Here is an 8888-nt window from a genome sequence, read left to right on the forward strand (position 1 = left end):
TCGTACACAAGGTGGATTCCTTGTGCGAGAAGTTGACGGGGACGCCTATCCTTTTCCATCATCATGTTAATTTAATGTGCACGTGGGTAATTCCATGGCGGGTGATTTCGCAAAATACATATTTAAATTAATGGACATTTATGAGTTCAGAGTGCACTCGTATTTAATTAAGGTTAGGACAAAGTTCCAACCTATTTATTTATTTTGTAGCTAAAGACTGCTAGCTATTCACTTTTGTTGATTTAATTTTATTATTTTCTAACAATTGTGAATGCTTTAGTTAATGTGTAGAGCAGGCAGCAGTGGCATTGGGAAGCACTAGGCAATAGTGTGTATTCAGATTACCTAGAAGAAATTATAATTTTTTATGGGCACGCGTCTTATCATTAAAGGTGTGGCACTAATATTTATTTAGGTGTGCTTAGTTATTAAAGTGCTTGACAAACATTTATTATTTTGTATGCGCATAGGTGCTCAGTTTAAATATTTCAGTATTGGACATTGTATTTGGATACATCCCGTCTTTTTGGACGCCCAACCGCTTTATTCTTTATTTGGACAAAAGCAAACACAAAAGCCAAAGTATACTAATTGTAAATTGGGCTATTTTTTATGTTGGAGATTAATAAATTTATTTATACATGCCTTGTGAAGCACTCATATGGGGCAGAGGGGGAGATTGTACCCAATTTGTCTTTTTTCTTCATCTCGTGCAAAATCTTCTTCTTACTTGATGAGTTTTAGTAGAGTTCTTTGTTCTTGGGGACCTTCCAGTGTTCACTACGTGCACATACAACATCCGATTTGTGCACCAGAATACAATGTCCAGTAATGAAATATCTAAACCGAGCACCTATGCACATACAAAATAATAAATGTTTGTCAAGCTCTTCAATAAATAAGTGTACTAAAATAAATATTAGCGCCATGCGTTTCATGATAAGACACGCGCCCATCAAAAATGATAATTTCTTCTAGGTAATTTGAATACACGCTATCGCCCAATACTTCCCAACGCTACCGCTGCCTACTCTACATATCAACTGAAGCATTCACAATTGTTAGAAAATATTAAAATTAAACCGACAAAAGTGAATACCTAGGAGTCTTTAGCTACAAAATAAATAATTAGGTTGGAACTATGTCCTAACCTTAAGTAAATACGAGTACACTCTAAACTCATAAACGTCCATTAATTTAAATATGTATCTTGCGGAATCACCTACCATGGAATCACCCACATGCACATTAAATTAACATGACGCCCGAAAAGGACAAGTGTCCCCATCAACTTCTCGCACAAGGAATCCACCTTGTGTATGAGCCCGAAAAATAAATATAGTTTTACAAAATCCACTGCAAAACCTCAAGAATCCACCTAAAATAAAAACTCACGAAATCCACCATGGAATATCCCTCCTAGCATCAAAAAGGCTAACTTGAATATCTAATTTTATTGTTCTATGCAAAAGCGTAGTTATGGTTACTTTTAGTAAGTTGACCAATTTTTAGCCTATTTTTTTAAATTTTTTCCATAATGAGTTTTGTGAAACACAAAAAGATTTGCAAGTTCTACTTGTACATATTTTCTTAATTCAAAGTTTGGTAAATTGAAGATATCCTCAAACTAAAATGTTCATATAATATGAGGTTCCAACTATCCTTAATCTCCAAAAGGATACCCTTATGCTTAGATTTGACTACCATTTAATAGTATATTATTTGTGGTATTTTTTAACTTCTACAACTCTTTAGTTATAGCCTTTGCCTAATTTTCAACAATAAGAGAGTTATACATATTCAAAGTAGACCCTTCACCCCATGATCTAGACTTAGCTAACTTTTTGTACTCCATCCACTTTTTGAGTATATGTATAGTAGTTGAATCAAGCCTAATAAATCATCAGATACTAAGTGTACATGTTATCTTAATTAATCAAAGAAATTCTTGCTTAAAATATATAATGTAACTAATATATATATTAAGAATTATTTACTACCATAGCTTTAGCTTTCAAGTACATGCCAACTCTATTATAGTTGCAATCTCTTTCTAAATTTTAATCTAAGGATATTATTAATTTTTCATTGAAGCTAAATTACTTATTATTTTACAACTCAATATACTAAAAGATAGGATCTACTCATATAATCATTTGGAGCTAGTGATAATGCACCATTCCACTTGGGCATTCCCCCTCATTGGCAATCCACACTTCATTCTATTGAAACCCTTTAAGGAAATACACCTATCACACTAGTTGTAGATGCTTGTCCATTGCTTGAGGAAGATTCTAAAATATTAATACAAAAATTTATCAATTTATTTTATGATAAAGCCATTTTGTTAAAAAATTCCAATGAATTTATATGTCTCTACTTTGATATCTTCATGCCGCCAATAGTTACATTGAGTCCAAATTGACACAAATTCTCACATGAGGAAGTATTCAAAAAATCCGTGGTTGCCTTATTTTCATAGGGGATATGCAAATTTGTTGCATAAGGCATCACTTATTGCATTCTTGATTCCCTTATTGATTTAGTGTAGATTTTATGCATGAGATAACACTACATCTGGCTAATCACTCATGTTATTTGTTCTTCATCAATTGAGAACAACTGCTTTTTAACACCCATGTAATGTTTCATTTTATTGATCTAAAGATAATGTGTTATTTATTCATTTATTTTGAGGATTTTCATTTGCCCATTTTCCACATAATAGTGGCTTTATGCACATGGTGTTAGTGCCATCAAATCATCATGCCCTATCATTGTCATTGTTAATCAACATCATGGCCATTCTATCATTGTGTACGTCATGTTTCCCCCATCATCAACATGCTCATACCTAACATGAGAATCAAATCAAGACGCAAAGCACGTACAAAGCTAGTAGAAAAATCTGTGAGGAGCTGAAATGAAGTAAAGCTTGCATACAAGTAAAGCACAATTGGTGAGACTAACTAGCCTATGGCTATATAAAGCCTTAGCATGAGTTATAGAAGGCATGGCTATTATTCTAGTAGGGAGGCATTGATCAAGGGTGGGATACAAAGAGCGAGAGAACTAGGATGTGTGTGTGTGTGTGTGTGTGTGTGTGTGTGTGTGTGTGTGTGTGTGTGTGTGTGTGTGTGTGTGTGTGTGTGTGTGTGTGTGTGTGTGTGTGTGTGTGTGTGTGTGTGTGTGTGTGTGTGTGTGTGTGTGTGTGTGTGTGTGTGTGTGTGTGTGTGTGTGTGTGTGTGTGTGGAGAGAGAGAGAGGGAGGTGGTGAGAAGAGAGAAAGATAGTTAGAAGAGACGAGTTAGAGAGAGATAGAGGGAGGAGAGGAAGGGATAGTGATGTCAGGACAGATCATCTTGGCTTTGTGGCTCTAGCTGGCCTTCTATACTCACCCAAACAACCCCACAACCTCGTGGCGGCCAGGCGTGTATAGACATGATGAACTAATTTAACACATTTGTAGATACAATCTCTAGATTGTAGTCTAATGTGATGCCCTTTTTTACTCCAAGCTAAGGGAGTACCCAAACATATAGGTGGCTAGCACCTCATAACACAAACAAAGGGAGCACCCCCCAGCTCATTATTGTGGCCCCACTATGGCAACTCTTCTACACCGTAGTTATTCACCCCAAGATGTGCCACCTCAACATATAACACATATGCACAAAGTCCAATCTTCACAATATTCATTCTAGGAGATAGTATATTTCTCACCAAATCAATCTCCAAAGAGACGATTATACTAAGCCTATAGCATACGGAGCCTTACACTCATCGTGGGTCAATAGTTTGAAACCAAGTGCTATGCATCCAGGAGATAGTTTCTTTATATCATGTTGATACAATGTAACACAAAGTGAATAACTTTGAGTGCACAAACATTTTACTTAAACGAAATAAGCATTGTGAATTTGCTCAAACATTATTTCCATGATTTTCTTTCACTAACGACTTTGCTACAATGATAAGGCGGTACATGACTACTTCGTGCCATTGTACCTCTTAATACTTAAAATCAAATCGAAACCTATATGAAAGTATAGTAAACAATTCAGATTTTGAACCATATTTAGCACAAAAAACCCCCCTCTCTCCCTATCATTTAGGGTTTTTCTTATGATGGATAGGTTAAGAGGTGTTTCCATGTAGGTTTCTTCATAATGTAAGCAATAAATATGCACTAAAACATACAAATGGGGGTAAGCTGAGGCAAATCCTCATGCCCTACCTCCATTATACTTTCACAAACATAGCCCTAATTTTCCATAAATTTCCACTCGTGATATCTAATTTTTCAATCAATTAAAACTCATTTTTTCTCTATAACACTTAAGAATACTGAGATTTGTCATTACCCCCCATTTTCCTCCATGGGAACTCAATTTTCCATGATGGAACTCATAAAATTAATTATTTAGTATAAAATCACACTTTGGCATATTTTGTGTGTTTTGAATAAAGTGTATACATGATTCAGACTTGCTGTTCATGTTGATATTTCTAATAGAATGAACCATTTTTAAACACTAGAAACCAATTTCAACCATAGGAAAACACTATGCATCATAAAACCAAGAGGAACCCCACTTACATATAAAACTGCATATACATTCCATCGTATTTCTAGAATGAGAAGTTGTTGACGCTCGTTTACAATCTCTAGCGCTTCTTTGTTGCTTTCTTAATATATCCCTTGCATTCCGTCATCATGCATTGGCACCCATTCCCCCCATTCTCTCAGCCCATATGAACCATGTTTATGGCGAGAGAGAAAGAGGAGAGAGAATGATGGAAATTTGATCTTGTTGAATACTACATCATTTCTCGCACACATTGGAGTGATAAAAAGTAAAGATTTGGTAGATCCAATGCCCAAGAGGGATAAGAGAATCGTTGCAGGCGCAAAAATACCTTTTTTTTATGGAAGAGGAATTTTAAAAATGTGGTTTCCTATTTCATGCTTTATCCTCTTCTTAATCAAGCTTTATACTACACCATCAAATAACTAGTTCATCTTAGCACTTTCACACTTAACCTAAAGTGGTTCACACTCACTTGAGAGGGAAACGATCTTAGAATTGCAATCCAACTGGATGGATGGCTTTTTGGCATCGAAATCTATTAGCTTGGCCTCATCACATGCTTTCTGGCTTTCGAATCTACTAGTTGCTTCATAACACCAAACCTTGCAACCATTGAATGGGGGGATCAAGCGGACTCCGATTGATGAATGGACTCTTTTGTTGGATTCTCGTCATCAAAATGCATCTAGAAAAATTCCAACTCATCGATCCGCACTTGACTCATTTTCCATGAAAAGTTGTTCTTTTACCCTTTTCGGACTACTTTTGCACTTTAAAAGTGTCTCCAAAAATCCGCTCTCATTGGTGACCATGGGATAGGGCAACTTAGCCCATCAAATCCATGAATTGATTTGCACATAAATAAACCATAAAGAGGATCAAGCTGCTTTAAATAAAATAGACAACAAAACACAAAACATCTCTCACCCTACCCCCTAATAAAGATCAAAAGGCATGGAGTCCCCAAGGGGGGCCAAGCAATATTGGATAAGAAGTCGAGAGTCAATTACCAATCAACTACACCAACATAGACCAACAAAAGAACTATAAAAAAGGTCATCCTAAGTGGTGGCCTGACCTACCTACCTACCAAGGATAACTAGACTAGGAACTTCTCCTAGGCAAGGATTTCTAAAGCTTTGTCTTTTATTTTTAGATATTTTTCATTTATCACTTTTTTATACTTCAAGACTTCATACTCGAGAGTGTAAAAAGGAGGGATTTGAGCATATTGTAACCCTAGGTGAATAGGGCATCGGCCTCAGGTCCTATTTTGGTACTCAAGAACCTACCAAGCTCTTGCAAGGCAACATGAAATCCTTTTTCCTTCCGCTCACTTTTGTTTTTGCTCCAACCATCCTTATTTATTTTTCTTTCCAGCTAAATGTCACCCCCGAGAAGATAAGACTCAGCCATAGGTCTTGACTCATCCCCAGGAACCTACCAGGCCTTCGCAAGGAAATGATCATCTAGTCTTTGAATTATTCTTCTTTTATTCTCTTATTTTAGGGAGTAGAACCTCTTTTTATACACCTCCATATTTTATATATATTTCAAATATATTCATTTTTTCTTCTTATTCTTTTATTTGGTAGATTTCTCTATCTACCTCATAGCTAACAAGAATTCCTAGAAACAGCTGCCTAACAAGCTCGTAAGATAGGATCACTAAGGACTGCCTCAAAATATATCTTTAAAATGCTAACAATGCCTTTACGAGAGGTGGACAACTACTCAAACCTCCCCCAAACATACCAAACCAAACCCTGGGACTTCATGCCTTAACTCGCCAGTCCCCAAAAGAAGAAAATTCCCCACAAATACATATACATTTAGATTAGAGGATAAAAAGCTCAGAAAGGAAGAATAACACTTGGACTTGGCCACAATAAGCTTATGTGCAGCAAGAGGCTCCATCTAAACACACACTACAAGGATTTGAGCTAGTAGCGACACCAATTAACGACGGCGGATAGCGGCGTCGGATAGCGGCGTCGCTATTGGCGTCGCAAATAGCGTCGCTATTGGCGTCGCTAATAGCGACGCTCCACAGGGGAAAAAAGCGGCCGAAACCGAGCACGATTTTCATTTCGCGTTTGCGGCTTGTGAGTTTTGAGAGCGAGAGCGAGGGAGAGAGCGACCGTCGTGAGAGAAGAAGAGGAAGAAGACTTGCCGCCGCCGCCGCCGTTGTTCGCGAAGGAGAGGAGGAGCCTTCATCGCAAAGAGGAGCCGCCCCACGCTCACCATATCTCATCGGTGAGTCTCCCTCTCTTTCTTTTGCTTGTTTAAGGTTTAAATCACTCTGTTTTGCTTGTTTAGGAGAGGAAATGAGAGAGAAATAGAGGGAGAGGGAGAGAGGGGGAGAGAAAGAGAAAGAGAGGGAGAGGGAGAGGGAGGGGGAGGGGGAGGAAATGAGAGAGGGAGAGAAAGAGAAAGAGAGCGAGAGGGAGGGAGAGGGAGAGTGCATTCTCTCTCTCCCTCTCCCTTTTGCTTGTTTAATGTTTAAATCACTTTCTTTTTTGCTTGTTTAGGAGAGGAAACGAGAGCGTAAGAGAGAAAGAGAGGGAGAGGGAGAGGGAGAGGGAGGGAGAGAAAGAGAAAGAGAAAGAGAAAGAGGGGGAGGGGGAGGGGGAGGAAATGAGAGAGGGAGAGAAAGAGAAAGAGAGGGAGAGGGAGGGAGAGTGCATTCTCTCTCTCCCTCTCCCTTTTGCTTGTTTAATATTTAAATCACTTTATTTTTTGCTTGTTTAGGAGAGGAAATGAGAGAGAAAGAGAGGGAGAGAAAGAGAGGGAGAGGGAGAGGGAGGGGAAGGAAATGAGAGAGGGAGAGAAAGAGAAAGAGAGGGAGAGTTCATTGTCTCTCTCCCTCTCCCTTTTGCTTGTTTAATGTTTAAATCACTTTATTTTTTGCTTGTTTAGGAAATGAGAGAGAAGGAGAGGGAGAGAAAGAGAGGGAGAGGGAGAGGGAGGGGAAGGAAATGAGAGAGGGAGAGAAAGAGAAAGAGAGGGAGAGGGAGAGGGAGAGGGAGAGGGAGAGGGAGGGAGAATGCATTCTCTCTCTCACTCTCCCTCTTGCTTGTTTAATATTTGAATCACTTTCTTTTTTGCTTTTTTAGGAGAGGAAATGAGAGAGAAAGAGAGAAAGAGAGAAAGAGAGGGAGAGGGAGAGAGAGGGAGAGAAAGAGAGGGAGAGGGAGGGGAAGGAAATGAGAGAGGGAGAGAAAGAGAAAGAGAGGGAGAGGGAGAGGGAGAGGGAGAGGGAGGGAGAGTGCATTCTCTAACTCCCTCTCCCTTTTGCTTTTGGAGAGTGTTAAGATATATTGTGAGAGGGAGAGGAAATACGAGAGAAAGAGAAAGAGAGGGAGGGAGAGGGAGAGAAAGAGAAAGATAACATATATTGGAATGATAGCATATCCATGATTATGGTAATGGTATCCACTTTACTTTTTTTATGGGTACCATTACATCGACTCCTTAAGGGGGCTAAAAATTAGTCATACCATTTATAAAGTCTAATTAGGAGATTTAAGATGCACGATAATAGACTTATCGATAATGGTATGCAATGTGCTTTGCCATGGGCCACATACATTGGTGACTCTTTAAGATGGCTTAAAATTGGTCATGTCCTTCATAATGTCCAAGTAGGGGATCTAATTGTGATATGCATAATTCATTGTTTTTGTATTGGATGGATTGCAGGAGCCAATCCACCACTCGCAAGGCCCATCTATACCGTCAATGCGAGAAGAGACAGACAACCTTCCCGACCTACCTACAATCTTGGAGCCTGAGATGGAGGCAATGATCGATGCATTGATTCCCATGGATGTTGAGACATCTGACCCACTTAGAGAGGAAGCATCCATACCATTATATGATGGGTGTCGAGTATCTCGGTTGAAGACATTGCTTGCACTCTTAAGTGTGCAAGCAAAATACGGTTGGAGCGATACGAGTATGACTGAGTTATTCAGGTACCTTGCACATAGGCTTCATTGATTTATTTTTTTACAGTATTATTGCAAATATTTGTGCTTTTTCAAGGTGTTTTATGATTTTTTTCAGGTTATTAAAATATCATATATTACCACCTGCAAATACCATGCCTGAGTCTCGTGATGATGCATGACATGTTTTACGAAAGCTTGGCATGGACTACAATAACATCCATGCATGTATCAACGACTGCATACTATTTCGAGATGAATAAGAGACTATGGAGACATGTCCAAAGTGTGGTGCTCACAGGTATCGACAGGATTTACAAGGGCAAACCATCCCTCAAAAAGTTCTC

This window comes from Lygodium microphyllum, chromosome 4, assembly GCF_053477565.2.
Source record: "Lygodium microphyllum isolate KBCC chromosome 4, Lygodium_microphyllum_v1.1.10, whole genome shotgun sequence".
Classification (NCBI taxonomy): domain Eukaryota; kingdom Viridiplantae; phylum Streptophyta; class Polypodiopsida; order Schizaeales; family Lygodiaceae; genus Lygodium; species Lygodium microphyllum.